Source organism: Dipodomys merriami, unplaced genomic scaffold (assembly GCF_024711535.1).
Source record: "Dipodomys merriami isolate MVZ:Mamm:240054 unplaced genomic scaffold, mDipMer1.0.p SCAF_332, whole genome shotgun sequence".
NCBI classification, from domain to species: domain Eukaryota; kingdom Metazoa; phylum Chordata; class Mammalia; order Rodentia; family Heteromyidae; genus Dipodomys; species Dipodomys merriami.
In genome coordinates, this window is record NW_027204849.1 from 816,117 (window position 1) to 839,715 (window position 23,599).

The 23,599-nt window shown below is 38.0% G+C and overlaps 1 protein-coding gene and 1 pseudogene across 2 annotated transcripts in view; one reads left to right on the plus strand and one right to left on the minus strand.

Moving 5' to 3' along the window:
- LOC138803080 (membrane-associated guanylate kinase, WW and PDZ domain-containing protein 3) overlaps positions 1-23,599 on the plus strand; it is a 154,666-nt gene that overhangs the window by 17,368 nt on the left and 113,699 nt on the right. The gene's annotated exons all lie outside the window — the stretch shown is intronic.
- On the minus strand, positions 15,245-16,143 carry LOC138803090 (mitochondrial nicotinamide adenine dinucleotide transporter SLC25A51-like; annotated as a pseudogene).

Here is a 23,599-nt window from a genome sequence, read left to right on the forward strand (position 1 = left end):
GGCAGATAAAGCTTGTTATAACCATTATTTGTGAAAACATTTGGGTTGACTAATAAACTTTTTAATTTTCATAATTTTATAGTTTATATGATAACTTGAAGTAATGCAGAGTTTAGGAAGTCCATTTTTAGGAAACTTGAAACATACATAATAGAGATAACTTCTATCTTCAGCTTCTATGGTGATTATATTAATCAAGGAATCATAAATTGAAAATAACAATTGAAAAGTCACTTATCTAATATACTTTCTCTATTCTATCTTAAAAGATGGAGGAACCTGAGGCGCTTAAAGATTAAATTGTTACTTAGCTTGAGAGGAATTGGAGAATAAGACCTTTTTATTTTTTAGGAGATAAAAACTATTCAGAATTTTGAACAGTTTTTTTATTTCAACTTAATAATTATTTATTGAACAGTTACTGTGAGAATGTACTTGATAATTGCAGGTGGACCAAATGGGTAGGACTTTTCACATTACTGCTAGAGAGAAAGTCTAGGAAAGTGTTTGGACTTGGAGTAGGATGCAGGCCTAGAGGAAAGAAAAAACATAGGGTTTAGACAGAAGAAAGATTCTGAATACCTCTGAATGGTTGAAGAAGTCTTTCAGTTTGGAAAGAGAATGGTTGCATTAGTTTCCTATTGGTGTTATAAGAACTTGGCACAAATTTGGTGACATAATCAGATCAGATTTATTATTATTATTATTATTAATTTCTTTGCCAGTTCTGGGGCTTGGACTCTAGGCCTGTGTGCTATCCCTGAGCTTCTTTTTGCTCAAGGGTAGTGCTCTACCACTTAAGCCACAGCACCACTTTATGGATTTTTCAGAGTAGTTTATTGGAGATAAGAGTTTCACGGACTTTCCTGCCTGAGCTGGTTTCAAATCACAATCTTCAGATCTCAACCTCCTGAGTAGCTAGGATTGCAGGTATAAGCCAGTGGCACCTGACTCAGATATATTATTTTATTTTATCTTCTACATTCCTTCTTGTGGCCATAGTGGATGCTTGCATTTTAAGTTTCTGTGGCCTACCTCTGTCCTTCCTGTGTTATTTCCTTTTCTCTGATTCATGATTATATTCTCCTTCAAGGGTAATCTCTCTTCAAGACCCTTAATGTAACCACACCTGCAAAGCCCTTTCCTGTATAATGGCACAGACAGGGCTGGAAATTAGGGCGTGGATGTCTTTGAGGGCTATTTTTCAGCCTACCACAACGATCGTGAGAGACTTGATAACTGTTGTCAATATTTGAAGGAAGGGCTGACATATGGGAGAAGGATTACACTTTCTGTGGTGGTCGCAAGGGATAGAATTAGAGCCAGTGGGTGGAAAGTACAGAGGGACAGATTTGTACTCCCTTGAAGAGAGAACTTTCTCCAGCTAAAGCTTCGAGGAGGGAGTGGGCGGCCCCAGCACTCCCAGGCCCTGGTAGTGTTGGGAGGAGGGGGAGAAACCTCTTACTGGAATTGTTATAGATCGGATCTAGGCATTGGTGTGTGTCTGCATGAGCCTTGGAGACCCTCGCCAGCCTGAAGCCCTGTGATGCTGTGCACACAGCCAGCTCATGTTATTAGCATTTGGATATGAAATATACTTTAGAGAATTCAGCTTTGACTCCATTGGTGGTTTTGTTCCTTTATTGTTCCTTAGCCACCCTTCTCTTCAGTACTGCAGCGAACGTCTAAGAGCTGAAGACTCAGGAACTTGGTGCTAAGACAGTGTCTCACTTATGTTTGGTGATATGTTTGTGTGCTAAATCTAGCTCCACTTTTTTTTCTTTTTTAAATCAGGTTCTCAGCTGGAGGGCTTTCTTTTTCCATGTATTTTTAATGACTCAAATTCTTTCAGGTGAAAAAAAGTTAGACTTAAAACAGAATGAATAGAATTTCTGAAAAGTTATATGAAAATGAGTCTGAAATTTAATAGTACAGTTTTACAGATAAAAAATATGTGGGCTGGGAAGGTGGCTCAGTGGTAGAGCGCTTGCCTTGCATGCCTGAGGCCCTGAGTTCGACTCCTCAGTACCACATAAGCAAAAAGAAAAAAGCCAGAAGTGGCGCTGTGGCTCAAGTGGTAGAGCGCTAGTCTTGAGCTGAAGAGCTGAGGGACAGCGCCCAGGCCCAGAGTTCAGGCCCCACAACCGGACCCCCCCCAAAAAAAATGTATATACGTGTGTGTATGTATGTGTGCATACATACATATATCTCTGTACTGATACTGGGGTTTGAACTCAGACTTGAACTCAAGGCTGACACTCTACCACTTGAGCCATACTTCCACTTTTATAATTTTTTTTTCATTCAGTAGTCTATTGTAAAAGTTGTAGGTAAAGAATATTTTGTGGTCTTATGCATAACCAATCTCAACCAGTTTCAATTGAAAATATAGTCCTTAATAGTAGTTTCCTTTCTGGTCATGCTGTGCTCTTCTCTGTCTCAGGGAGGCCAAGTCTAAATCTCTGTGTGGGAGGAATGTTCATGCTCCTGGGCTGTGAGCTAAGGAAGACTCCAAAGTGCTTGTGTACTTTGAGACAGTCACAGTTTATAATGTCGGGTGCCGCAAATCTGTTTCTTCCCTACATTTGTTCTTAGTTTTTAAATTTTTATTGTTATTATAAAGGTCCTGTGCAGAGGGGTTACAGTAACATAAGTCAGGTATGAGCACATCTCCTTTGGACAGCGTCACCCCTTCCTGTTCCATTCATTTTTTTGTAAACAGTTTGGCACAGTGCAACATCATGGCCTTTACCTTCCCTCCTGACTGTTGCTGAATGTCTCAGGTTTTCTATTATGTCTGACTCTCCTAACAAGACACAGAAAAGCTGCATGGTCTCTCTTGCTTCCTCTTCATATTTTAGACCCATTTTAGATAGACACGTGCTTAAGAGTCTGAATATTAACATTAAAAATTACATACCACCAGGGCGAAGTGTGGTGTTACATGCCTGTTGTTCCAACTACATGGAGGCTGAGGCAGGGGGATTGCCCACTCAAGGCTGGACTGGGCGACAAAGTAAGACCTCTTTTAGGGGATATACATGCGCGCATGTGTGTGTATATGTGTGTGTGCACATTATTGCACTTGTCAGTGAAAGAGGTAGTCCTTTTAGCAGCCATTTTGACCAATGTAAATCATAAATTATAAAGGGATTTAAGAAGCGGTTGTAACTAGGCCTTGGTTTTAAGAGACAGATAACCTAATTCACTAGAGTAGACTTCTAAAAATGCAAAATAAACCCATGTTTCATAAAATTGAGGCCTTCGGGGTTTCAAGAATCCTCTCAAACAGCATGACAGTTTTTGTAAATGTGCCTTTTATGGGGTGAGGCTCGGTCAGCTTGTATTATTTGATTTATGAATTATTACTCTCCCTTTACCCTTTAATAATTATTATGTGGGCCTTATTCTTAACATAAAATTCTTAATAAACGACCTTTTGTATTATTTGCAACCAGTAGGAACTAACCAATCTTAAAATAGATCGGGAACTGTTTTGCTTTTGGAAGATAGACGGCAGTGATTATGGCTTAGCTGTTACAGTGCATCTTGGAAGTAGACATTATCTATAGGTAGTAAATGAGGTATTAGGGTCTGTGTAGTTCAGAATATGAAGTGTGTTACTGGCCTACTTTTGTTGTTCTCTTATTTATATTGTAACTTTTTAACTACCTTGGCTTTAAAAAAGCCAAAAATGTGTTTGGATGAGACTTTGCTTACTGATTAGCTGATAAATGATTTGGTAACTAATTTGGTGTTGGACTGATCACTGAACATTCTTGGAAGTTTTCTTTCTATTGGTGTGAACTCTAAGGTTATGGATAAATTGCTCAGCCTCAGTCTCTACTTGTTTACTGTTTGTAAGGAAGCAATAGCAATTAGTGTTTTTTGCTTAACTCATATTTTTACTGAGAGATATGTGAATTCACACATAAATAGGTCTTGTATACATTTTCACCAGTGATAAACTCTTATGAACTCTATAGTAGTATTCATTACAGAACATTGACCTTGACACAGTAGACCAGTTTACATCAACTGTCCCTTCCAGTTTTGCTTGCACTCGTGTGTGTGTGTGTGTGTGTGTGTGTGTGTGTATGTATGTATGTATGCATATGTATGTGTGTATTTGGCTCTCATTTTGTCTTTTGTCTAGGTTTGTGTATCTACCACCAGAGGCAAGGTACAGAACAGTTTTTGAGCCACCTCCTCTTCTCTACCTTGCTCTTCTTAACATCAGTGACTACCAGTCCGTGTTACTTTAAAAATGTTATAGAAATGGAATCATGCAGTATTTAATTCTTGGGTTTGGCTTCATCATTCAGCATAAGTTACTTAGGATTCATCCAGATTTTGGAATCAGTAGTTTGATGAGAGTTTTTAAAGCTATACCTATTGAAGATAGTTCTTGGCTATTCTGAATAGAAATGGTATGAACATTTGTGTACAGATTTTAATATGATCATAAATGAAAAAGAATATTGGCCTTATAAAATGGTTTTAGTTGGGAAATGTTCTCCCATTTTTAGATACTAACATTATATGTAATTGGTATTAATTTTTCTTTAAATATGTGAATTTCTCTAGTAAAACTACCTAAGCCTAGAGATTTCTTTTTTTTCACAAGTTTTAAATTATAAATTCAGTTTCTTTAATGTTTATAGGACTATTCAGGTTATCTGTTTCATCTTGGTTGAAAGGTTTTGAGGAATTATCTATTTCCTCTAAATTGTTGAATTTATGCCTATAAAGCTGTTCATACTATTTTTATTATCTTTTAATAGCAGCAGGTTCTGTAATAGCAGTAATAACCATCATTTTATTTATGATATTGGTGATTTGTATCTTCTCTCTTTAATTTTTGCCAGTCTTACTAAATAGAGGTTAGTTAATATTATTTTTTCAAATAGCCAGCTTTTTGTTTAATTGATTTTCTCTATTTTTAAATTTTTTCACTGTCATTAATTGTGCTCCTTATTTCTTTCCTTCTGCTTATTTTGCATTGATTGATTGATTGCAGTACTGGGATTGAACCCAGAAACTGGTATGTGCTAGGCAAGAACTCAACCACTGAGGCTACATCTCTATCCTGTTTCCTAGTTATTGTTTTTTTACCTAACTCAGATTACTAATTTAGATTACTGACTGAGATCATATCCTTATTCCTGCTATAAATAGTGCTGTAATTCTCTCTCAGTTCTGCTCTAGTCATATCACTGAATTTCATGTTACGTTTTCATGTTTATTCATAGTTAGATATTCACTAGTGTGTGAAAACAGCCTGAGCATGGAATGTAATTTTTGAAGCCTCGCTCTCACTCTGTAGCCAAGTCTAGCCTCTGCCGTGTGCCTTCCAATGCTAGAATGTGAAATCATTAACAAGGAAATTTGCATTCTTGTTTTGTACTGTGTCTTTGAAATAGGAAATATAGTTTATATTTACAGTACATCTCAGTTTAGACCCATGGTTTTCTTTTTTTTTTTTTTTAATTTAATTTTATTTTATTTGAGAACATACTGTACAGAGGGGCTACAATTACATGGGTAGGATAATGCATACATTTCTTACCAAGCATTGCAGCCTCCTCCTTTGTTTACCCTTCACCTCCCTTCCCCGCCTCCCCCCTCCCCCCACCCAATTATACCCCCCTCCCCCCCACACACCGACATTGTAAAGCTGGTTTTGACATGACATTTTGTACTTCTCATTGTTGCAACAGGTCCACCTGAATCCTTAAACGACTTGTTTGTCCCCATCTCCTCCACATGTTATACTGACATCAAATATAGTGAAAGCGGGGGTTACACTGTGGGGGAGGGACATACAAAGCAACAAAGAAATAATCTTATAAATGCGTTAGAAACACATGCATGAAAGAAACGAAAACATTAAAATACATATTTAAGGGTTCATTTTCCTAACATCACATTATCTGACCTTTTCCGCTTGACTCATACCTATACTATATATTGCAGATAAGGGAAACCATGGGACCTATGTTTCTTTGGGCCTGGCTTACTTCACTTAATATAATTTTTTCCAAACCTTTCCATTTCCTAACAAATGGGGAAATGTCATTCTTTCTGATGGAGGAAGACCCATGGTTTTCATCTTAAGTTCTGGACCTGTATTTAGATGTCAAAAATTCACGGCTGAAAAAGTAGATTGACAAGTTGGTCCACTATAGTTGAAAAGTCTTTCAGTAGCTCAGTAATCACTTTTTTTGTTTTTTGTTTTTTGTTTTTTTGTCTGTCATGGGGCGTGAACTCAGGGCCTGGGTGCTGTCCCCTAAGCGTTTTCACTGGATGCTAGTGTTCTACTACTTTAAGCCACAGTGCCACTTCTAGTTTTCTCGTGGTTAACTAGAAATAAAAGTCTTACAGATTTTCCTGCCTGGGCTGGCTCTGAACCGTAATCCTCTTATCTAAACCTCCTGAGGAGCCACTGACACTCAGCTAAAGGTAATTTCTTGAATTTAAATTTAGTAAGAATTTAAAACTTAGAAATTTAGTTTTTGACTGTACTAGCCTCCATTTCAGATGCTTGAACTTGTATGTATCTGGTGGCTACTGTACTGCATGGTGCAACGCCATTCCATTTTATTTCATTCTGATACTGATCCTAATCCAATGCTTTATTACTGTAGTTCTACACTAAATCTTGATGTCTTCAATATCAGCACATCTTCAATGTCCACTCACATTGTTTTCCTCACAATTTCCTACTGCTGACATTGTTAGCTGACAACAAGGAAAACACGCATTATTGAGATGTTGCTGGTTAGTTAGTTGGCTTACAGCTAAATATCAACTTTAGTATTATTGAGTTTCATTCATTTTTATCTCTTGAGAAATAAAAAATGCAATGTTAACTGGCTTAAATTTTCCAAGATTATTCTGAATATCAATTATTCAAACCAAAATGCAAGCCACAGGAAAAAACTTTAAAAATATATTATGGTAGTAAGAAAAGTATATTTCCTATTTTTTCTTATTTATTAAAGTAGCTCAAGAAAATACTAGGTTAAAAAGAATTTGGAATAATGGCTGGTTCTGGAAATTCCATACTTGTGTGTACCATTTTTAGTATGTTGCACAGGCCTGGTACACTGGTCTTTAAATAGGTTTTTAAATGGAGGTATTATATTTAGCAGAACTTTCTGATCAGATACTAATTGTATCTTGTAGTTCACAAGCAAAATCCTCTATTATTGTAAACAGACTTGGTAGAAATGACTGATTAATTTACAAAGTAATATGTGACATTTTAGCTTAGTGACATTTCTTTAGAATATGAAAAGAGATGTTGGGAGACAATTACAATAGTACTGCTGTATAATTTGGGATAAATCAGGATGCATGCTATGACCCAAAAGTAAATTCCTTGACTTAAATAGAACACTGCTAAAGCAAATAATCTCATGTTTTAAAAACAGTTTCTGAATTGTATTCACACTAGACCAGTTAGCTGGTTAATTACTGTAATACAAACATTTTGTATTTGAATATCTTTGATTTCATTGCCACCCAAGTGAAGTGACTTATAAAATACTTGCTCTGTAGGAATGTGCCTTCTAGAGTAGACTCCCTGCAGGAGCTTCTGTGACAGGTCCTTCCGGCTGGGTAGTGTGTGGACATTGAGATAGATTATGGTGTTAGACTGAACAAACATTCACTGATCTGTTCTGACAATATGGCTGACTAAATCCTCCAGTTATAAGACTTGGAAACAAGCTTGATTTTAAAAAAGTAACCCATAGGTGAGCATAAAAAGGAACTAGCAGGTGATGAGGAAGCATGATGGCTTTGAAATCACTGGATACACTGGAGACCTACAGATGTAGAACTTGAGAGTTGAGGGTTGCAAGGAATATGGGTATAAACTTCCATAAGCTGTGGCACCATATTGGAGGCAGCCTTACAGAAAGGACAAAGGGTTATAGGGAAAGAGCACTTGCTTCTAGAAGGAAGCAAAGAAAACAACCTTTGGGCTTTGACTAAGGGGAGGGTTAAAAGAAAAAAAAAAAGTCCAAATGACAGAATTTGTGACCACTCGTGCATTTGGGGTTCAGGTTAATAATGCTAGCATGGTCTGAAAAGTACCAAGCCAGGAATTAGATATTTAACATAGATTTAGGTCTTTAGTGCTCTTTTTATCTAGCAGAACAAATTCAGATTCTACCTAGAGGTAGAGGACTCTACCTCTGAATTTGTTATCTTCTAGAATCTGAATTTGTTATCACCCAAGCTGCGAGCAATTACCAGTTAAATAAAGGAGAACCACTCAGTCATAAACTATCCTTATGACAAACCACCAAGAATGAGTGTCAGTTTACCAAGTAATAAGTTTACCAATTAGTAATGCATGCAGATTATGAGATAGGGTCTGTCGGTGTGTATGTGTGTGCGCACGCGCATGTGCGCGCGTGCGTGTGCGTGCGCGCCAGCCAGTCTGGGGCTTGAAACCATGCTTTGGGTATCTGAGTCTTTTTGTTCAACACTAGCTCTGTACCACTTGAGCCACAGCACCACTTCTGGTTTTCTGGTGGTTTATTGGAGATGAGTCTCACAGAGTTTCCTGCCTGGACTGGTTTTGAACCGCAATCCTCAGAGCTCAGCCTTCTGAGCAGCTAGGATTACAGGCGTGAGCCACCGATGCCTGGCTTCCAGATAACTTTGAAAGATTGTTTCTGATCTTGTGAGGAAGGAAGGGTTGAGACAAGGAGTACAGCTACATGAAACAGTTAAGTGGAAATAAATAACAGCATACTTGATTAAAAATTTAAAAAAAAACAGCTTCAGAGTAGTACTAAAATACTGGATACTGTGATTCATCACTTAGGATTATGGTATTGTCTGGGGAAAAAACAAAAGATAAGATTCAGCAAATAGGAAAGTTAAAAATTAAAAGGGTTGGAGGCATGGCTCAGTTTGTAGAGCACTAGCCAATGAGCAAAAGCATCAGGTACCAAGTTTAAGTTCTGGTCTTGGACCTAAAAAAAAAATTACAGCTTTTAATTAGGATAAGCGTATTTATGTATTAATGGCTATTTGTAAATGTTCTTCAAGGAAGAGCCTGGGGTTAGGTTAGACAGCTGACAGTTGGCTCTGTAGAGACCTTGTACCTGGATGACGTGACTCTGCCTGGATATTCTTCTGCTGCTCTGGCTGATCTTCTCTTTTCTAGATTTTAAAAAAATTTGTTGATCTTCATTTAGAGCTGTAGTCCTGAATCATTAAATATAATTCTATGACTTTGCTGGTACTGTTCATAATATTTGAAAGGATTAACATTGATTTATTTTCTAAATCCACAGCTATTAGGAAATAACCTACAACTTCAGGATTTACTTTGCAAAATGATTTCCTTCTAATGTATGCTGTTTGAAAGGAATTCAGAATCCTGTTACATAAGAGGCTATACAGTATTAATCTCATGAGTGGTTGGGGCTTCAATAAAATTAAATATTCCTAATTTCAAAAGTAAAATTTACTTATGTAAGAACATTGGGAAAATATAAACTATTAATATATTATTTTCCTGTCATTTTTATTTTTCTGTACATGGTTGAAACTCTCAAAGTCTGTTTATGCCCAAATCCCTTGTAAATAGTAATTATTCAGACATTTAATCTCATAGAGACTTGGTCAAGATGTATAGTCCATTATAATAACTTCTTAGTCTGTGGTTTTCCTGGGAATGATTTTTTAAGCTGTGACTACTTTTAAATCCTTTTGAGACATAAAAAGTAGGAGTGAGTGGTAGTTAACAGTTTCTGCCTGCCTGCTCTCAATCCACTTTTCCTTCCACTGTACCCTCTCCAGGCAGCACCGGGCTCCGTTCTGTCAGTAGAGGGAGCTGTAGGGCTGCAGAGTAGGAGGGCTGTCTCTTGAGCTGGGAAGTGCTTTCTGCTCTTACATATTTGGTCTTCACCTTCCATCAGCAGGAGGGCAGTGTAACTCCCCGTATCTCACTGCCTAGTGAAGCTTCGGACTTCCTCAGTGCCTTTCACTCTGCTGCCTCGGATGAAACACCTTCACCTGCACCTCTTTCCTCAGACACTCTCATCCACTGATGTTACACCTATACCTGCACTTCCTTCCTCAGACAGCCTCATCCGCTGGTGTTACTCCTACACCTGCACCTCTTTCCTCAGACACCCTCATCCACTGGTGTTACACCTACACCTCCTTCCTTATACCTACACCTGCACTTCCTTCCTCAGACACCTCATTTACTGGTGTTAACACCTTCACCTGCATTTCCTTCCTCACACACCCACATCCACTCCTGTTACACCTTCACCTGTACTTCCTCAGACACCCACATCCACTGGTATTATACCTTCATCTGCACCTCCTTCCTCAGACACCTCATTCACTGGTGTTATACCTTTACCTGCACTTCCTTCCTCAGACTCCTCATCCATTCTCTAGTAGTAATGATCAAAATTATCTCCATACATTTGTCAAATACTTTTTAGAAAAATTTGTTATCTTTAAATAGTTGTACAAAGGAGTTGCCATTACACAAAGCTGCTTATGAACACAGTGCATTTTGATCAATGTCACTCCTTTCCACACTTTCACCTGTCCCTCCCAATCCACCCCTTCCCTTGCTTTTCTTTGTTGTGTAGTATACATTGACTACCCGACAGCAGTCTCCCACAAATATATTTTGAGGGCACAGAGGAATCCTGGCTGAGGAGCAGAGGTTTCGTAGGGCACTCTTCCCTTTTCTTCTCTTGGTTTTGGAGTTATCACTTTCATGGTCTCCTTCCTTTGTACTTATGACTCCTCTTTCCTGTAGACACGCTCTTTTACTCAAAGGATTATTAGACATCTAACAGATATCTCATCCTTCATATTCATGAATACATGAATGGGTTTCTGCTTTTCCCACCTCCATTTTAAACTGTTCTCAGTTTATTTGGTGTTATGTCCTGTTGTCTAGGCCACAGATTTATCTCTGCCTTGCTTGCTTCTCAAGGTTCAAAGGTAGTCTGTCTAGAAGGCCTATTATCTGTATGTTCATTTGCCACTTGCTCTGTGTCAGACCACTCCACATTGCAGCCTTGGGACCGCCATTTGATGGGTTGGAGCCTCCTTTCCTGTCTCCCAGTTTTTACCTTAGTGTCCATAATCATTCATAGCATCCCTGAGTTGCTCCTTTAAAACACTAAATCAGATCCTGTCATTCTTCTCTTCAGAATAAGAGTCAGAGCTGGGTGCTGGTGACTCACGCTTAGAATCCTGCTGAGAAGGCTGAGATCTGAGGATTGTAATTCAAAGCCAGCCTGGGCAAAAGTCTGTAAAACTCTTATCTCGCATTAAACCACCAAAAAGGCAGAAGTGGCGCTCTGGCTCAAGTGGTAGGGTGCTAGCCTTGAGCAAAAAAGCTTAGGGAATACCTAAGTCCTGAGTTCAAGCCCCAGGAAAGCATGCTCTTTCTCTCTCTCTCTCTCTCTCTCTCTCTCTCTCTCTCTCTCTCTCTCTCTCTCTCTCTCTCTCTCTCTCTCTCTCTCTCTCTTTCTCTCTCTCACACACACACACAAAATACCTAGTGTATACTATACTAGGTGCTTGAAAAATAGATGTTGAATCAAGTACTAAACCAAACTATTTCAAATACATTTCCATTCTTTATTCCATTCTTATTGCTACTCAATACTATGAATTGTTTCTCCCTTTTTCTTGAACTCTTCTTTAGCTATCAGGACTGTACTTATTTACTGATTGATCTTCTGTCTCCTGTATGGCTCTTTCTACTTTCTTTGTTCAGTCACGTAAGACTGTCTCAATCAGTAATCCTCAACTTTCTTTCTTTTACATTCTTTATCCATCTTGGTGAATTCAGCCACATCAGTAGCTAAAACTCATCTCTATTTTTGTCTTTTCTCTGTTCACAATATGCATTGATTCATGAACTCTTCTCCTTTAAGGTTTTCATTTTCATTAAATATGAACTTCCAGAAGTGAGGACTGGGTCTTTCTGGTCAAATACATATTTCTAGGAACAGCCTTGATTCCTGGTACACTGTGTCCAGCTAGTATATAACTGTTGAATGATATATCTTTTTTCAGTATATTCTTTTGAACATCCTCAGCTAGATTCCCTTATATGCCCTGTCAGACCTACTCTCCAATAAATCTACTTTTCTTCCACATTGCCTTTTTAGTAAGGAGTAAACCTGTCCAGTGTTTTAAACCAAGGTGTTTTCTTAAATTTCCTCCCACTTATTTTTTTCTCAAACCTTGCCAGTTCTTTTTTCTTTATTGGGATATAGAACATAAACTTGTTTTAATTGTGCAGTCATTACCACAATGTAATTTCATATTTCCCATCATCCTGAAAACAAATATCATGACAGTCACTTCCCATTATACCTCTAGTCCTAGGCAACAACCAAACATTTTTTTAAGTTGTTGTTTTTGTTTGTTTGTTTTTGGTTGTTACGGTGCTTGAACTCAGGACGTAGGCACTATCCCTGAGCTCTTTCACTCAAGGCTAGTGCTCTATTGCTTTGAGCCACAGTGCCACTGGTTTTCTGGTGATTAATTGAAGATAAGCATCTCATCGACTTTACTGCTGGAGTTGGTTTTGAACTGGGATTCTCAGATCTCAGCCTCCTTACCAGCAAGATTACGGGTGTGAGCCACCAGTGCCTGGCTTCCAATCTGATTTTTGTATCTATAGTTTTCTTCTTATAATATTTCATATGGATATATATTCCATTTGATTTCTTCACTGAGCATATTTTTTTAAATTTGTGCTATAAATTTGTTCCATTATATTAGTGAATATTGTTTTCCTTGTGTGTATATATTACATTTTTATAATTACTCAGCAGTTGATGGACATTAGAGATGTTTCCAGTTTTGGACTCTTACAATTTCTTTTTACAATTTTCATTTTTAAAGAAAATGCCTGTTCCTACAAAATATGAGTATTTTACATTTAATCTTGAATTTTTAACCTAGTGTTACAATTTTGAACTATAATCCTATTTTTTTTTCTCCTATACTGATAACTTTACTCAATTAATTTACACATCCGGCTCTAGTGGAAACTTAAGTTTGCAAACTGGCATAAAGCTTATCTTTTGACCTTCAAAATTTCTCCTATTTCATTCACTAAACTGAATGCCTCCTAAGTGACAGGTACTATTCTAAGCTCTGATGTTAGAGTATATCCAGAATGCTTTTGAGGATTAATTCGCCACCCTAAAATGTAGTGAGATGAGAATGATCATTTAGCTTATGACTCAATAGGTTGATCTAGTGTGCATCTCTTTTGGTCATGGCTGGGCTCATGTATGCATTGTGGGCAGTAGCATAGTTTACTTCTAGGCATTGGTTGGCCATCTGGGATAGAGGGTGTTTGCAGTCTGTGGCCTGTTACTGTGTCTCCCAAGCTAATAGTGACGTGTTACTATAAAAACAACATATATATATGTTATATATGTCATATAGATATACTATCTATATCTGTGTATAGATGCAGATCCTAAAATTTTGTTCTGGTCCTTTCAAATCTGTGGATGGTTAAGCAATAGAGGCTGACTGGACCGGGTGTCTGGTCGGTGGGACTGACTGGACTGCACGTCTGGTTGGTTGGTGAGAATGTCTAGACTGGACATCCAATTGGTGGGGATGCCTGGACCTGGTGTCCAGTTGGTGAGGATGGCTGGGCTGCGTGGTCGGTGGGGATTACTAGACAGGGCATCCGGTTGGTGGGGATGGCTGGACCAGGCGTCTGGCCAGTGGGGATGATTGGACCGGGTGTCTGGTCAGCGGGGCTGGCTGGACCGGGCATCTTTACTCAGTAGCCTTAAATAGGCTTTTCCCAGCAAAAGGCTCTGCGAGAGAAACCTTTGAGGCTTAGAGCTGGGACTTGCCCACTTCTGCTTTATTCTGGCAAAAATACCATAGGACAGCTAAAATGAAAGAGTTGACTAGAGTACTCTTGTTTTTAGTGAAAGGAACTGTAAAATCTCATTTGACGGTGTACATATACGAGGAGATAAATTGTGCCCATTTTTTCAGGCTATCCTGTGGCAGAAAAGTGGCAGATTTATGTCATTGTAGAGTGTACACTGTAGTAATAGCAGTACTTCATTATGTTTCACGACACCCTGAAATATATACCCTTTAACTTACCCAGACTGCTCAAGCCCCATGGACTTGTTTCTCACCCTCACCTTCCTGTCCTTCAGTCATATTTTATAAATACTGTATGAAAGAATAGCATGCCTTTTTCTCTCATTTATTTACTCTCCTTGAAGTCTCTGTTCAACTCATAGTTCACCTTTGTTCACCTGATAGTCTTGTCTCCTCTGTGTCCTTTGCTGTTTGGTGTTAAATACAAAGACAGTGTCCTATTTATCTCTTTCCATTCATCAAATATTTATTGTATGTCCACTGTGTGTCAGGGCTGTGCTGAGTGCTAGGAGTAAACAAAACAGACATGGAAGGTTCTTGCATTCATGGAACTGCATGAATTGTATTTTTAAATATTGCTTTTTAGCCAGATTAGAATCTTAGGTTTTATTCATTTGAGCTCCATGCCCATTCCATCCACAGTCTTTCATGTTCTATTCTCACTATGATTTTTTTTAATCTTTAATGCATCACTTGGGTTTTGTTTTTTTGTTTTTTTTGTTTTTAGATAGCAAAATGGGAACTTTTATTAGCTGGTTGATTCTACCAAGTTAAAACAGAAAGTCTAGATAATGACTATCTCAACAAATGCTTAACTAATACCAACAAATTCATCATGAATTGGCCTACAACTAAGCGGTTTTTCTTCTCTGTTCTGCTACCATATTGAGTTTAATGAACCTTTGCAGGTGTTCCTCAGAGAAAAGAAGAAATAGAGTAAGACATTAATGAAGCCCCAGAAGTCACAGGTGTGAAGAGCATTTCCTCTGGATGCTCAAGGTCATTATATTTCAATAGGGAAGGCTTAGAAGCTATTTCAGGAGAAATAGCTTCAGTAGGTTACCCTTTCAAAACCAATCAAATACATACTTTTTGCCAGGCAGTTAGCCTAAATCTCCTGGGTAATGATTAAAAACAAAACCAAACCTCTTACATTTTCCTACTGAATTCTCTTAGCCTTTTATTTGTTCTTGTTGATGCTAACAAGAACCTTGTTGCCCATATTTACTGTATATGGACCTGATATCAACTTGTATTTAGGCCTATTAGGAACAAAGCCAAACCACATTCTTCTTAGGTCTATTTAGTTGATAAGTGGAATTTCACCAATGACTTTTTTCATATAACTTTTTAACAAGAACTCGTAAGTTGCATTGATTATTTCCCAAGAGCTGAGGGACCAGTGATAATTCAGATGTGCACCTCTGAAAAGATTTGCCAGTTTTCTCTTCTGTTTTAGCCAGATTGTTAGGAAAACCTTGAAGAAAGACTGAAATTTCCCAACAACCTGAGACTATGCAAGTTTTACAACATTAACAGAAAAACAAGAATCCCAACACTGCATCCAAAACATCTCCACAGATGAGGTTATTGACCAGATGAGCACTTCAAGTTGCAGTAGGGAGATGATCCTTCATGGGACCAAAAGAAAAGGACATCGCTGCATCCGTTACGGAACGGAATAGGTACCAAACCTTGATAATACTCCCCAGTCCCACAGCATTTCAGTGCCTGGAGAGCCTGATATGTGTTTGTGAATTTGTCACGATGCTTGTGGTCTTGAAGCAGTGTCTGAACTCGATCCAGTGGAGTGAAAATGGCTTCCGTGGCCCTGCAAGCATTTGGGAGCACTAACATGCCTACAGAGAAGGCAGGGTGGACCCTCGTGCGAGCCAGACATAAGGGTCAGTGAAGTTCATTGTTTTCCCCATCAGTGGGGGAAGGATCCCACAACACAGGTTTTGAAATCCACCCTTCCTCAACTGAAGTACCGCATCCTGGTTTTGATTGCATGTAGCTGCTGCCTGATGAGGAGCTTCTAAATGGGAGCTATGACCACTGTGTTGTTGAGAGCTGTTGTTGAGAGCCGTACAATACCACAGAAGTGATGCTTCACCCCCAACGGCTGTAATGTGAGGCACAGTTCTTGTTTAGAGGTGTTAAGATTGGTGGCTTCTTCTCATGAGCTTCTGAACTCTTCATGTTGCTTAAGACCTTTCTTCGTGATATGCCAGCTGAGCCTGGTGTTGTGGGGGTTGAAGGCTTTTTGGTGACTTCCAGTTTCTTCCATTGTTGCTGGTCTGCCAGGTGTTCTCTTGGTTTCTCATGGTTGTGGGCACCAGCCCTACTCCCTGAGCTGCCTGCCTGCGTGCAAACAGCCAGCCACCCGCACCACTTGATGTTTACAGTTGAATTGTTAGTTGCTATACAGTGCGTGTGATTCACAAACTAAGCATATTAACTCCACAGTTAAGTCCTATTCTGTATTGATACGTTCTATATGGAATACTATTTCTTAGAAGCAGTTATTTCTTAGAAGCAGTTCTTTCTTGCTTACTTTTACCCCTTGGTACTCCATCTCTAAGAATGGAACATCTCACATATTTTAGAATTCTGAGTTGAAATTCTTTTTCATCTAGGGAAATTAGATTTTAGTGTTCAGTATAGTAAGCACTTAATAAACATGTACATAGTAATAGCCCATTTGGCTTTTTTGTTCATTGAAATTCAACCAAGATGATTTATCTTAATGGATTTTTTTAATGGCTAAATTAATTTTTTGACTTTCAGTATAGTAAGGGTAATAACTTCATTATAAACACAATAATACCTACTTTGTCTCTTCTCTGTCCTTTTTGTTCTTAAAATATTATTGTATAAATTTGAGAGCATTTCTAATTACTAACCTAGTTGAAGCATTTTGAAAATATGCAGATGAATTTTATGCTTGCAGAAATAAAGCCAAGGAAAATTTAGAGAAGTGGTTAATTAACTTTAATTAGCTAGTGTGAGTTTTATTAGCTTGGTCTTAGACAAGCACATCATTCATTTATACATTCTTCGTTCTTAGTTCAGCTGTTCATTTAATAAGTATTTTAAAGTGATTACTATATTGCTTATTGTATGTAAAAGTGCAGGTGTTACAAAGAGAAATTAAACAGTTGATGTAGTTTATTTTATAGTTAAATGTCTAAGATAGGAAAAATTGAGAAAGCTATACATTTATCAAGTCTAAAAAGGGAAAGCTAAGTATTGTACCAGTTTTAACCTTTTCTAGCATCATTGGCCATTCTGTAAATCTAGCAAGGGAAATTCTGGTATTTGGATTTTTCATTGAACAATTAAAAGACACTAATAATCTGCTTAGCACACTGAATCTTAAAGGTCTCATTTTGTTGCTATGAGTTTGTTTTGAGGATTGAATTAGCTATTGGGAAGTAATTAAACACTTACATGTTGTTACTGATGTTGGAGTTTGTGCTGTTGCCATTGGACTTCTGGGACTTGGCAGATGTGTTCAGGAGTTGAGCGGCAGATGCTCACTCTCCTGTCTAAGCTTCCTCTATGCTCATCTTCTGCCTTAGACCAGCTGACGAGAGCAAAAGACTTTGGGATTGTCACCCAGCATGGCTGCCTGGTGGCCCCGCTGGCTGGGATTGTGGCCAGACTGGTGGCCACACTGCCATTTGTTGAACCCGAGTGGTAAATGTTGGCAGTGGGTATTCTGGAGCTGTTGTCGAGGGTGCGGGGCTGATCACCACACCAGTGGTCCAGTCTGATGGGGAGCAATTCACTCCTTCCCAGACAGCATCATCAGTTTTTCCTGAGGGAGAAATCAGCACATTTAGGTTTTAGATGCTCCTCTTGTCATTCCTTCCTGCAGAGGTGGGGGAAGAGACAGCCTCTGCAGAATCGAGGGAGAGAACTGTTGACAATCTTCTTGAATGTATACATACAGATATTCCGTATATTTTATAACATGTCAGATGAACTATTTAATGACACTTAAATAGTTCAAAATGATGAATAATGGCTAGGTTTAGGAAAGTTATAGTGTATATAACAGAAAGGGCCTGAATAACAGTCAATCTCATACAGACCTCTTTACAATTCCAGTGTTATATACAAAAAGTCTTCTATAAGTGAAATTGTATAATTGCTTTCTGTATTTTTATGTGCAGGAAGAACTAAGATATGAGAACATTTGTAAAGTAAAACCAAATCTATCTCAAATGGCCAATTAGTGTGCAAGAGTTATAAAGCCACTCACATGTTAAAGCCCAAGTGGTTCCTTTCTGTTTTTGTTTAAACAAGACTAATCAATCTGTAGATCAACAAGGAGTTTTAAAGTGTTCAAAAATAAAAAATTAGGCTATTTGGGGGGTTAATTTTTTCATTTACTTAAAATGGAAAGGATATTACATAACCAGTAAGCTGGGTAATGTTAATAATTAAGGAGAGATTCTAAATGCTGCCTTTTTTCCTTTTCCATTTGGTGCTTCTTTGATAAACATTTTTTTGTATTGTTGAAGCACTTTGAAAAATTGAATTGTAACTGCACAGCTTATATTACAATGAGATCATTCTTAAAGACTGATTTTTGAAGGTTATTTAAAAAGCAGTCAAATTAAAGTTATTTTAAAAAGACCTGTTTTCCACTTTACACTGCAGGAGTTCCTGGACTGAGAACTATTTCTTGGCAAGACAGTGATTTATGTATTGCTCTGCTTACTTATTTTGACTAGCTGAATTAGAGTCTACATTTTGTTAATTCTTTACCCTCAATGTTTGTCTATATGTGTATTTGTTACATTTGTGAAGAAGAATGCATAGATCTTTTTTGTTCCTGAAAAATTTCAAGATGCATATCCATCTATAGAATTATTTGAACATGACATTCATAAGGAAGATGTCATATAAAAATAAAATAAACATACACAAAATATTTTAAGTATGCTTTAAAAAGGAGTAATTAAAAGTAATAATCTAGCCAGGCACCGGTAGCATACACCTGTAATCCTAGTCCCTCAGGAGACTGAGATCTGAGGATCGCGGTTCAAAGCCAGCCTGGGCAGAAAAGTCTGTGAAACTCTTATCTCCAATAAATCACCAGAAAACCGAAGTGACACTATGGCTGATGTGGTAGAATGCTCCCCTTGAGCTGAAGAGCTCAGGGACAGTGCCCAGGCCCAGAGTTCAAGCCCCGTGACTGACTACTACTACCACTACCACTACCACTACTACTACTACTACTACTACTACTACTACTACTACTACTACTAATCTTAGAAAAGATTGATCTCCCTTAATTTCTTTGATTTGTGTATATACTCCCATGTCTAGCCTAGTTTTACTTACTTGTTTCATATTTTTTTATTATTTAATATTCTTTTGCAGTCTTTCCCTCAAAACAGGTGTGGAAATAAACCCATTTTTATCTATTACTATTTCATAAGAGTAACATTGGCATTAGAAGAGTAGGTGCTACCTTTAATTGATTACCACTTCAATTATTCATATCAAATTAAGTGTCTTGGTTTTTCTAGACCCTTGTTTTCTCTCCTTTTTTTTTCTTGCCTATCTCATTAGCTTATGATTAATTTATGGCTGTTAGTTGTTTTCCTCCTAGATAATAGAAGGAGAAAGAAGGCAGAACTTGAATAAGGATTGCTAATGATTTCTTATTCCCTTATTTATCATTTAACTTTGTTTGCCACTGGCAGAAATATTTCTGTACATTTATATTTAGTTCTCTTTCAGTCTACAAACATATATGATGGATATTTAATTACCTGTAGTTCCTGCACCTTTTCTCTTCTCTCAGTGCCTTTGCACTGCTGTTCTGTTCTCCCATGTGGCAGCTCTCACAGCTCTGTACTGAGGTCGTTTTCTGGAGTCTCTCTATGACACCTCCTCATTTTTTGTTCTTATAGCATTCTATGGATGACTCTTTTTTTTTTTTTTTTTGGATGACTCTTAAGATTACTACACTGCATTATTTGTCCCTTCACTTGACTATGAGCACTGTGAGAACAAGTAAGATTTTTGTCTCTATGTGCTAGGGAATGGGCTTAGTAGTTTTAGATACAATTGAATAGGTTAAATTGCCCCAATGTATTTTTTAAGTATCATTATATTATATTTGATTGTTTATTATCTCCATCTTACGATAAGAAAGCCGAACTTAACAATTTGCTCATTTATTAAGTGCTAGAGCTGGGACTTAAATCTGGGCCTATTTTGACCCATTTTTTTTTTTTAATTTTTAAACTTGCTTCTTCCTTGGTTATACAAATGTGTATAATTAATTTAAAGGACAAATACTTGGATATCATACAGCTATGGGGTTGGATTCTAGTTTGCCATTTAGTGAGCAGTTGGCAAGCATCTAAATCTATTTTCCTTTGAAATTGTGATTAATGTCATTACCTGCTTTAGATGGTTGTGAGGATGAAATGCACTGTGTGCTTAGAGGACTTACACAGGGCTAGCATACACACGTGACCTGGAGCTGGTGGTAGTGTAGGTAAGAATGCACACGGCTCAAGTGGGAGAAGAACTGACCAACAGGCTGAGCAAAATAGTCTGAATGCCTCACATAGTAAACTTGGAGGTATCTTCAGGGAAAGGTCTCTCCCTCCCTTTTCCTTATGGTCCTGGGGTATCCGCACAGCTGCTGTGCAGTGTCCAGAGTTGGAGGACATGAGAAGGAGGGAGTGGGCAAGCCCTGCTGAGGCCCCTCTCATCTCACTGCTGGAATTGCTTGCATGGCCTGCTCGAGAAGCACCACTGCTCTCCTCCTGGATGTTCCTTTACCCAGGCTTTGGTGCATGAGACAGGAAGGGGAGAACAGAGTGGCTGACATGAGACCAGCAGTCCTCCTTCCAGGAAGGAGTGTGCCGCTGCCTCATAGGAGTTAGAGAATGACTTTGCTGCCGGTGTCCAGTCAGAAGGGGCTGTCCATGTGGTGGAGCAGCATGCTTGTTCTGTCACCTGAGCCAGTTCAGAAAGCGTCTTAACTTGCATCATCTGTATGATAGGAGTAAGTCAGCTGTGTTCCTCACATAACATTTTGTAAAATGGACATTTCAAATATTTTCCTATCTCATTGGCTTACATATACTTAAAAATATTACTACTGCTCCTTCTGAGTATCTCCCCTCCTCTCACCGAGCTTCAGAAACCAAGGGACCCAGTCACCACCAGACACACAATAACCAATTATGTAACTGCTAGGGTCCTCCTGGTAGCTTGTTGGTTGCTGCATTTTTTTTTTTTAAATAAGAGAAGATAAAGGAGTTTATTGTTGGTGACCCTAACCAAGGTAGTGCCAGAAGTTAGGCTGCTGTTTTTTTAAAAAAGATCTACACATCTTCAGCATTAGTTGCCTACCAAAGCCTCTTCCTCTTCCTTAGCACGTCATGTTTATGCCTTCTCCTGCTATTCTTATTAGATTCAATGGAAACAATAGGGTCTTCAGTAGTTCTGCCTCCTAGTACCTAGACTCTAAGTGGTTATTAGATTGCCTTCTCACACTAGTGACTTTTGGCTAGTTGGAGAGAAAAGAGAAACAATCTTGGGGCTTGTGTTTTGCCAGTAATTGGTAGGATGTGTTACTCAGATGCTTATTTGGAGACAAGGGCCAGGGCTCAGGTGGTAGAGCACATGCTTGGTATGCATGAGGCTGAGGCCCTAGATTCATTCATTCCCTAGTACAGAGAAGAAAGGAAGAATAGGAGGACTTTCTTAGATCTGGAAAATAATTTTGTGTTAAAAGAAACAAAGTATAAGGAATATTTGGACTGTGTGCTGTTATAACTCTTTAGTTCAATTACATTTCACATTTTAGCTTTGAAGACTGTCCCCAAAATGTAATTACTCTTATACATTATTCCCATAAGGAAATAGTTCATGACTTTCAACTAATTTGAAGACAAGCATTTGGGATAAAATGTATCATGAGTTCAGTCACCTATATTTGAGTGTTACTTTTTTTGGTGTTACTTTTTTGTACTTTGGTAGGATTCTGGACTAACATGTGCTCCAAAAAACAAACAACAAAACAGTAGAAGCTGAAGATAGAAATAATTCAGTACCCGATTAATGAGCTCTTCTATTATAAAGAGTTTAGAACACCAAAAAAAACCTATTTGGCTGCAGAATCAAGTATGTACTTTTCTGTGGGTATTTCATAATTTTTCTTTTTATATTAACAACTTGAAGGTTTAGTTATTTTCTCATGTCTTAAGTTGGAGAGCATAATGATATTTATGTAGAAATTAACATCTGATTATTACATGACTTTTTAGCTAAATTGTTTTACAAACTGATGTGAGTTTCAAATTTTTTAGATTCTTGAATTTACTGGATGGCTTTTAGTCATTCATAAGCTACTGATAATTTATGCTATAATAATAAATCATAATAATGAATATCAAGTTCAGCTTCCAAATATTGAGAAGAAGCATATATACTTTACTGTGACAATTTTGAAATAAACAAAAAAAGGCAGAAGATACGTTGGGAAGCAGATGTTGTATGACTAAAGTACCCAGCTGTGTTCCAACAAAACGAATCTCATGCCGATTAGTTTAACAATTCCTTGGCAGTCAGAAACATATGCACAGCAATAAACACAGCATGGAGAAATTTTTAAAAATTAAAAGTGTTTCCTAAACCTAAAACATTGGCAGTGTCTAGCCTACCATCTGTGTGACTGTGTCACTGAAAAGTTGATTTTGTTGTTGCTAAGTCATACCAAGGTCACTTCAAACAAAATAAACCAAATCAGTTAACCCATTATAGTCTTCATAATAGCTCTAAAAGTAGTATAGATATTTTAATTTCGTGAACATATTATTTCAGTAAAATAAATTCCACATGGTATAATTCTATATTAGTTTCTTTGCATCATAGAAGTTTTAGGTTTTGCTTAAGCCTTCTTTGAATTCTTGCAGGTCAAACCTATTAATTATTAAAAAATTAATATCAAAATGATACTTTGCAAGACTTAGATGAATGACTAACTATAAAGCATGACACCACTGATCTTACTGCCATGGTCTTCTGTCAGAAGGGACAGGTCTTAATACAACTTAAATTTTTTGCCAGGCGCTGGTGGCTCGCACCTGTCATCCCAGCTACTCAGGAGGCTGAGATCTGAGGCTCACAGTTCAAAGCCAGTTGGGGCAGGAAAGTCTGTGAGACTCCCAAGTTAGCCACCAGAAAACTGGAAGTGGTGCTGTGGTTCAAAGTGGTAAAGCACTAGCCTTCAGTGAAAGAGCTCAGGGACAGCACTCGGGCCTTGAGTTCATTAATCTTTGTTTTTTTTTTTGGATGTGGGGACTTGCACTGTGGGCCTAGGCTGTCCCTCATCTCTTCAGCTCAAGGTGAGCACTCTACCACTTGAGCCACAGCACCACTTCCAGTTTTTTCTGTTTATGTGGTGATGAGGAATTGAACCCAGAGCCTCATGTATGCAAAAGCAAGCACTCTACCACTGAGCCACCTTCCTAGCCCTAATTATTCTTAAATTAATCTTCCATTCCACTTTCACTTATAGGACTCAAAGTGGAAAAAAATTAAACTCATTGTTTCTGTGTGGTATAGCAGTTCTTGGTAATTGGTTCAACATTTTTTTTCTTTGATTATTTAGACA